Here is a 10,224-nt window from a genome sequence, read left to right as displayed (position 1 = left end):
TTAAATGTCAGAAAATTTTGTGCTCAATTCGATTTACGTCATGCGCAGACAATCTATTATAGATTAAAATGGCTAATGATGTTTTTGCCTAATTAAGTTAAAGTACACTTTATAAATGTTTTTTGTGGTTTTCGGTTAATTGGACAGTAATAAATAACATAAAATAGACTTTAAAAAAGGGTTAAGTAGCCTATACCAGCAGCTTCAGCCTCGCAGTTCACCTCTGCTCAGGTCAGCGTATGAAAGCAATAAACCGTGTTTATTTCCTCAACTGTTAAAACTGGATCCTTATTCTGTACAAAACTATACCGCCTACAGTAACGTTAAGTGCTTTGCTTATAAGATATTTTTTTTATTGAAAAGTCATTATAAATCACACATATACAGGGTGTAAACCTAATACGGGCGAACCTCTTAAAGGTGGTGAGTATAGGACGTATAAAATGTAATTAGATAACTTTTACTTAAAATTGAAATATTTTTTATATCCATACAAATTAATTCGGCCCGCAACGTAATGCAAACACACTCCCGTTAAACGCTCGTTGACAGTTGTCATTGATTATCATCGCAACCACGTTTACAGTACATTGCTGCTGAGATTTTTTTCAAAAATTCATTATGGGGTGAAAATTAAGAGTAAATCAAAAACACCTCTTAATTAATGATAACAATATTGAATTATACGCCTGGTTTCATTTATCGCCCTTATTACGTTTACGCACTGTATTTAGGTAGATAATTTTTTTTTGTTTTTTTTTTAGTTAACTGTCGTGTTAAACATAATAGGTAGATAATTCATTCAGGCTTTTCGGATCTAGGTACTTATTTCATACCTACACATCTTGCTGTCAATATTTACCTGCATTAAAAGCACGCACCTTTTATGGGCAATTACTTTACTTATTTCTAGTTATATTTCAACATATAAAGTCCGTCTAAATTCTAAATACACATGGCTCTAATATTTCATATTTTGAAACGCCCACACCAAAAGAACATAGTGCAAAAGGAACTCAAATGTGACAGAATAAGTGCGCAAATGGCTTCAGGTGTAACTACTTGTACTTGTACTAATATGTATTCTGTGGTGTAACGAAAAGTACCTAACAATGGCGCAGCAGCTAAGGGATCATCCACATATTACGTCACACCAAATTTCAGGTTTTTGGACCCCTCCCCCCTCCTATGTCACGCTTTTTTGTATCCCTTTAACAGGGATTGTCACATTTAGTATGACCCCCCCCTCCCCCTTACACTGTGACGTAATATATGGATGACGCCTAATATCTCTGTTACTATGTGTATGTTATAAATCTCAAGTAGAGAAAAGTATTTACTGTAAGACTAAGATGACTAAAAAGTAAAAACGTTTAGCAATATTGCAGCCACATCTTGTACAGAATAGGAGTCGGTGCGCCCGCGACGCGGAAGGGTGTGAGTGTTGGCGCGGCGCCCGCTGCAGATGGTGGCATTGGGCCAGCCACGGTCAGGAGCGGCCGATGCACTCAACGATTCACGTCCATTTTTTTACACTTTGAAACATGCTAGATGCAGAAGTAACTAGTCCAGCAAAGTGTTTAAAATAATCTTTGATTCGACTTCACTCCCTCTTCTAACAAAATCACAGGGTAAAAAAAAATATTGTATGGCCATGCAGCCAATGATTGGTATCTTTATTTGTGTGATAAACTGATGATCACGGAAACCATTTAGTATTCCGGATCTTTGGGAGGCGTGCGCGAAGCCGATGACAACGCGTAGAGGCCCTTTTGACACTTTAATGCAATGTAAGGGGTACATTATTTATTTACTTATCTTGGCTATACGACACGCACCCAAAAGTTGTACCTTGTAACTGCCACGAATACTTAATTTCCGAGAATAGGTACACAGTCACAAACTCTAGCCCTGATCTGAGACGTCTGAGGTCCACTATTCCTTATTTTCAGCCATAGCTGGGCACCGTTAATCAAATAGTTAACTTCGTTAATCGTTAATCCGTTACTTAAAAAGTTAACTTCGTTAATCGTTAAAGCGATACATGTCGGTAGATTTAACGGAAGTTAAAGTTAATCGATAATTCGTTAACACGTCATAAAAATAGGACTTCACTGTAGGTATTATGTATTTGTATTTACTTAGTATCCACCAAAAACCATTAAAACCTGTGACGCCAATCGGTAAAAAACCGAAATGTAATAATTACGGTCTCTTCGGGCTTTTACCGCCATTGGTTGGCTAAATCCTAGGTTTTACTTCGGATTGGTAATTATTGGGTCATTCATGCGGTCGCGATCGTGGTGCGTCGGTTCTTCAGATTGAGATTTGAGACAACAATTCGATGCTGTGGGCCACGATAACTTGGTAGAGTAATCTAAGGCCCGCCGGACTCGATGCGTCGGTTGCGCGATTTGTCTGTCATGCCTGATGATTGCACTCTATTCCCAGGTTAGTGATCGATCTAGCACGTCTAATAAGATTTAGAAGATCTCGAATAAGTGATCCAAAGTCGCCAATTGGTCTTTAGACTGTTTATAACCGACGGATCTGCTTTTACCGATAAATACTAGGTTTTGCCGTACGAGTACTACGGGCTTTTACAGTAGCAGTCAGGACGTGGTATTCGCGACGCAGCGAGCCGCTTGGGGTGCTGGATTAACGATTAACGGACTCGATGAAATTTAACGGAAGTTAACGAATCCGTTAACATTTTTTAAAGTTAACTTAAAAGTTAATCCGTTAACCGAAATATTAACTTCGTTAATTAACGATTAACGGATTAACGAGTTAATGCCCAGCTATGTTTTCAGCGTAGCCGTAGGCGCAACTAAAAAACTCGCAAGAAAAAGATCGGAGAATGCTGCATGAAACAAGACCGTAGAAAAAGCATCTTAGGTACAGTAGATGACATGAGATTTAAAATAAATTTTTCATCATCACTAGATAAGTTGTGCTCACGTGACTGTAGTGTTGTTGCCAATCACGGACTGCGGCCGATGCACCCATGCTGACGCGAGATTAAAAAAAATCTCAACTCATCACTGGAGTTAGGTAAACACATTTCTTGTCCAGGTCAAGACTGTCAAATTAACACAACTAAATGAAATTTTTATATTTGATATAGGTATATGTAATTAAATTCTCTATCTCATCGAGTAGCCGATTTTGTGAAATGGTTTGGCTATTAATTATTTTCCTTTAAAGAAATATGTATTTGTTAATGATATGTTATTCCTGTCCATTGCTGCTTCATATTCTCTCGGAATGTAAATAGTTCCTACATTATTAGTTAAGAAGCATTTATGTGAGCAGCCCGGCTCTCTATTCAGGACATGTAAACGACGTCGTTATGACAAGCTCAGCCAGTATAAAAATTACATTGGGCCGCGAGCTTCATGAATATCAATCTCAAAGGCGAGTTGAAAAACCTTCTTACATATGTTTTGCATCGGAATGACTAAAAAATTAAAATTTTGAAAAACCCCCGACCGCGACATAGTGGTCCTTTCATGGAACACTCCCGACTAACTCAGCTTTTAACACGTTTACTGCGTTACGGGGGTTTTTGAACCCCGTACGCTGTCATCACTCAGTGCGGGTGAGAAAAATCGTGTTCACTCCGCTGGTGCGGAAGCTGTATTTTGGTCATTTTTACAACTACAAAAATGACAAATGTACATTTGGATTTCTGTTCAAAAGTATTATTTATTGATATATTAATTATATACGGGGTCTCAGGAACCCCGTACCGACCAGGGGACAAAAATTACCTTCTAGTGCGATACGGGTCTCCGTGAAACCCGTAAAAGAATTTGCTGGCCCGTACGAGGTTGCGGGCACAGTATCGCTAGTGCAGTGCTTACTGAAATACTTGTTATCGGCAAATTAAAAATGAAGCGCTTGAACCTCACGTTAGAACTACTATATTCCAAAAACAAAGGTTATCCCACACAGTAAACGTCAAAATCATCACAAATTGACATCTACTTGCGGGCAGGTAATTAAATATATGTTTTTAATACGTAAAAAACGGTGGTGGTTTATCTTATTTTATTTATCTTTGTTACTTAATTATATTAACTACTTTCACAAAAATACAAGAGTGCGAAGTACTTCGATATGATACTTATCATATTTTTGATGTGTAATGTTTTTATTAATACAGCACATACATCGATTTTTTTATTTCCCATCACTACTAATTTATCGACCTTAATACATTACATGCGTTACGGGATGTACTGAGCCCCGTATTTTTTCAATTTTAGTGCGATACGGGGATAAAATAACCCCGTATTTTCTTTTTTATATAATTTTGTGAGTTTTTATCGTATCCACGTGCGGGGATAATAAGACGTAGGAAATTTCATACTCTTACAGTTAGTCGAAAAAAATATTGGAAAATCCAATATTTCAGGAACTTACAGCACTTTTAACGGACTTAGGTGTACGGGGCACTTTTATACCCGTAACGCACTACGATGTAAACTATTACGGGGCGGATTGGACCTCGTAACGCACTACATTTTGGGTTAAGGTTTTGGCTTGCCGCAGCGAACGTGTTAAACAAAAAAAAATCGAAATCGGTTCATCCGTTCGGGAGCTACGATGCCACACACAGACACACACACAGACAGACAGACAAACAGACAAACAGACAGACAGACAAACAGACAGACAGACACGTCAAACTTATAACACCCGTCGTTTTTGCGTCGGGGGTTAAAAAGAGCCATGATTAGATCATAACAACGAAACTAAACGTATGCATGTTCTGGGCGCGCAGTTTGCTTAACCAAAACTGAAGCTGCAATTCCAACAAGGGTGTGTTTATTCAAATTACCAGACGACCAAATCTCAGACTTACCGAGCTATCTCTTTTATAGATAAGATAAGCAAAGGGGCTTATCTTAGGCCTCTAGGGTTCGGGGAAACGATAATACATTATATTTAGAAAGCGCTGACTTAATGGCCAAAAAAACAGACCCGTCTTGTGCCCAGCGGGACTCGGACCTTTTCTTTGTTTAGATACCAGAACAGTATTCGCTGAGCAATAAATAGTAATTTTAGTTTTACACTGCCTCGTCAAAGGTCGGTGTTGTCGATTTTAGCCACGTTCGAAACCGGCCATGTGTTTAACATAATATTTATTTAGGCGAACTCGTTAAACGCTCAGGCCGGATGTGCTTTGAGGACTCAAGGTTGTAAAGGATTTGTAATCTCGAGTATTAGTGTTAATAACGCAGTCTTACCCTCGAACTGTCGATATCTAATCACGAAACTGGTTTCCTCTTAAATTTAAGTGGGCACTAAGTTTTTTTAGCACTTGAATACATTAAGCGCGATAGCACGGTTGGGAGTAATCTTCGCGAGAATTCTGCCAGAATGAATTCCAAATTTAGAGCCAAACTCGAACTTAGTTAACACATTAAACCTTATCATTATAGAAATTAAGTTCAAAAAATATGACGTTATTTTAAGAACTAATTAAGTATTATATTACGTCGCTGATGATTCTCAAAAATACCACAACGCGAAAGCTATAGGACGAAAATGACCATCGAAAAGACCACACTATTTAATAGTTATTTGTTATACAAGGGGGCAAAGTTGTATTTTAACGCCGAGTGTGGAATTGACAAACGAGCAAGTGAAAGGATTCTATAGTTGAACCACGAGCGAAGCGAGTGGTTCGAGAATAGAATCCTGAACTTGCGAGTTTTTTAAAACACGAGAAGTTAAATACATTTGCACCCGAGTGTAACACAAAACTTTTCCCCTCACTATAGCGAGGAAACTACAACGCAAAAAATGCGTTTATCACTGCTTCCAGTAGTGCCACAGGTGGTAAATCATCATTATTACTAGATTCACCTACTTTTATCAATTTTAAAGCAGTTAATTTGACTTTATTCAAGGTCAAATTACTTTACCCACTAGTGGATAAAATGCGTTTTTACCCGCTAGTATTAAAGGACAAAACACGTGTTTCCGAGCTAGAGAGGGGAAAAAATGTTTTCTTATCCCCCAAGCGCCTTGTTCCAGATCTGTCCCAGGCAATTCAAACTGTAATTAATTAACAGATTGGAAGTTATTAATTCCGTACCAAATTTATGACAACGGCGTTCCAGGGGTTAATGTGCCTGTCTATCTGTGAGTGACTATTAGGTTACAAGTAACAGACCTAGCGGGACTCTTATCTTAGCGCAACCATGTCGCAAATCGTCGTTCAGTAGCTTTACACGCGTGAAACGTAGCGTACAACTTCTTATCTTTTTTACATCCTGCTTGTTGCCACAGATTATAGGTATACAAACACTGTGACCCAAAGAGCAGTAAATTACATTGAAATCATCGTTAACCATATCGCTTTAGGCAATTGTCTTGCTATTTCTGCGGCCCTCGGTCGGGCACCGCAGGGCAGTACTAAATTTGTCGAATTCGATCCAAAGTGCGCTGAGCGTGCGTTTGTCGTGTGCGTTTATTTACGCGATGCCCGCGGCGTTGGCGCTTCTCCAAAAACCCACGGAAATAGCAGCTTTGTCGATGTCATTGTACTAGAGCAGCCCTAAAGAGATACACTGCTCACCCTTTAAAAACTAAGCTTTTATTAAATGTGACCTCACGTTTACTGTCATCGATAAGCTAATTTGTGAATGCCGAGAATTCATGCTTTTAATACCAGTAGGAGTTTACATATCCTTTACTTACCTAGGTACATGTCAAGCTTAAAATTGTAAGCTTCGTAGGTATAAGCATTTCAACAATGAGTTTCCGTACCATCGACTCCAAGATATTCCGTCCAAAATCAAAATCACGAAGTACAGTCAGCCAAAAAAGTGGTTTACCAGTTTTCGACATGTGTTTGAAATAGAGTCCAAAATTGGTAAGCCACTTTCTTGGCTGACTGTACCTAGGTTGTGTAGGTGTTTAGACAAAGTGGTAAACAAACTAGGTACTCAGCAAAATTGGATTAATTTAAAAACCTGTCGGCTTAATGGAAATCTATATCTCGCCAGCATGAATTCTATGAGCATTAAAAGACAATGCTATTGGCAAAGTGGATAGAGATAAATAACCTACAGACACGTTACATAATATTTTTACCATGTACCTCTTAAATATTACTAAAGTATAGGTTTAAGCTATCTACATATACATATCTGTTGAAGATTCATATAGGTAAACACAGGCTTTGAGTTTGCTATGAGGCGATAAAAGAAAAAAAAAACAAGGTGAACCTATTCCGGACCCTCTAAATTAGACTGTAGAAGTTGATCAACAAAAAACTAAAGACGATTCGCTCGCCCAACCCCTTCATTTTGCTTGGCCGAGCACTTTTTACTTTTATTCTAAAAATATCGCATTCACGAATGAATTTCGAAAGGAAACGTGATCCCGTCCAAGGTCAAGCGAATTAGTATTCGTGTGGTGTGTTCGCTGTTTGACCGGACGCAAAAACTCGTTGCCGACTCTCGGGCCTGTGACTTTTTCTAATCTTGATTAGTATGGTCGGCGCCTGCGCAGCCTGGTTAACACCTCGCTATTACACAACTAACGTAATTTAATAGGCACACCTCTGCAATTATGTGAAGATTGTTAATTTTGCGATAAAAAGAGGGGATAACCCGCGTTAATTGTAATAATAACAAAGGAATCAAAACAATTAAATTGAGATAGAAACATGATTGTTAAATGAGTACCTCAGCAATTCCCGTCAACTTTGTACAAAAATTAAGGGAAAAGTTAAATTTGTTTTTATTAATTCCTATTTTGTTACCAAGATTTTGTTGATGAATTGAGATTTTATTAAGTTTTATTTCGTCATTAAGGTTCTCTAGTATCTATATTTTCTTAATTATAACAATTATCCTGTATATATCTTACGAAAGTCGAATTATATTACTAAATGTTGGTAACAAAATAGGATCAATTAAAATTTGCTGACGTGGCATTGTACAAAGTTGACGGGAATTGCTGACCTACCGTCAAACGGAGTATCGAGATCGAGGGGTGGGTTAGGTAACATTGTGACATAGTCACCAATATATAATTTAAACATCGTTGACAGCAATCTAAACTTTTTAAAGAATGATAATTGAATTAAAATTTAAACAGGTATAAGGTAAAAATTTCAATAAGCTAGTTCAGAAATCTACTTCTTGGCCAAGGGCTACCCCTGTCTCTCCCCAGTTACCTCACGTGACTGTAACGAATTGAATCTGTAGGTACCTTTGGTTAGCAAAAACTTGAATGAGTTTAAATATGAGTTTTTTTTTTATATATTACGTCGGTGGCAAACAAGCATACGGCCCGTTACGAGTACACATCGATAGTTTTTCAAGAAACTTCATTACCGCTCGAATATATTAGGTATAAAAAAAGAATATAGAGGCAGATAATATTACGTTTGTAACGATTTTGACAGCCTCCCATTGGAAATATTGTTTTAAACGTCAAACTTCGATAAAAATAATGAAGATCACTTGCAGAGACCCTATCAAAATCACTGCAAACAGCTTGACTCTTTTCAGCCACGACATATACCTATATGTACATAGTAACTACGTCTACATATGTTGCATTCACGTATGTATAGAGGATGCATAATTCATTCACGTCCGTCATCGTCATCGGAAATTGAGCAATTATTTTGAGTGATGAATTCGAAAATTGATTTGCTTTGTGGTTTACCTTTACGGTAATGAATACTCAGAATTATTTCTCTACATCCTGTAGGTACCAATTCATTTTCCTGGGTTCAATTCACTTTCATTGTTAAAATTTCATTTCTACTTTGCTTTTGCAAAATTAATAAAACTTTATGTAATAAGTAGGTAACAGACATACATGTTTCTAGGTAGGTAGCAGGTGTAGTATTATTTAGGTACATACATTTAGCGGTAGGTATGAGCAGTTTTCGGCAAGAAATTAGGGTGGAGTCTGAGTTAGAGTTTTTATTCCTGATCTTTGGTTTTCTTACCTAACCTTACTGAAATTTAGAGATAATTTAACTACCACCTACCTTTATCACTTATACCTAATTTATTTTGAACATAACCTGTTCGAGGGAAATTGGAAATTAAAATGAACAGTAAGCACCTAATATTTTATAGCCTTCACTCGAAGGTTAACTGGAAGACATTCCTCAAAGGGATAAGTTCGCCTTTGTACTGTTCTTTACTGTAATTACTGTGTTTTTTGTTATTAATTGTACAATAAAGAGTTTACTAATACTACTACTATTTTATAGCCTTAATCCAGCACGGGTAGCATGGTCGCGCGATAGACGATAAAATGTCAGGCCGTCCCTATCGCACTATTAGTAAGTGCGATAGGGACGGCCAGATGTTTTATCATTTATCGCGCGACCATAATTGCCTGCCTGAGGTACTTACCCACCTACTGTATTGACATACCCGACTCAAGTTCTGGACTAATAGCCTGCGTCGCCTTTATTAAAAAAAGTTTATCTGATAAATGCAAGTAGGTACCTTACCTACACGAACTTTACAGCCCGATCAATTTTATTTTACTATTAGGTACCTACCTAGTACTTACCTTTTAGGTTGTGAGTGCAGACTCCAGCCGGCGTATTATGCTTCTATTTTTATCACTTATCCACGTGGATAAGACATCTGTCACTCTCACACTGACATACTTGCCAAAGCGTGACGGATGCTTTATCCACGTAGATAAGTGATAAAATTGGAAGCGTGATACGCCGGCTGAAGCCGTACTTTACCACGCGGGTTGAATGAATCATTGAAGGGTTATTATCCTCCAGTCTAAACTACAAAATGTGTATAAATAAGCAAGTACCTACGCATTATTAAAGAAAACAACAAATCAGTTAGTCGGTTTTAAAACGTTAACATTTGACCTAAAGTTTGAAAGACGCATGTATAGATATGTAAATATTTTGAAAACCAGTTTGGCATGAGCCGTATGAGCGAAGGAAAGAAAAATATGCTACCGTAAACAAGCTTTACAAAATTCCACAATCATAAAGACGGCTGCAAAATACGTCCAAGATTATTTTACCCATTTCGCCTGCTCCAATAATGTCGTTATGTGAACCCAAACTAAATTTTCCATTTCATTTGACACCCGGGTAAAAAGTTTTGCAAAATTGCGGTCAAGTCCAATTAGGTACTAACAGGCCTATCAATGTCGTACTCATTTTCAGGATTAAGTAGTGAGGTTACCCTTTAGTGCAGT

The sequence above is a fragment of the Leguminivora glycinivorella genome, chromosome 17 (assembly GCF_023078275.1).
Source record: "Leguminivora glycinivorella isolate SPB_JAAS2020 chromosome 17, LegGlyc_1.1, whole genome shotgun sequence".
NCBI lineage: Eukaryota > Metazoa > Arthropoda > Insecta > Lepidoptera > Tortricidae > Leguminivora > Leguminivora glycinivorella.
This window is presented reverse-complemented; position numbering follows the sequence as displayed.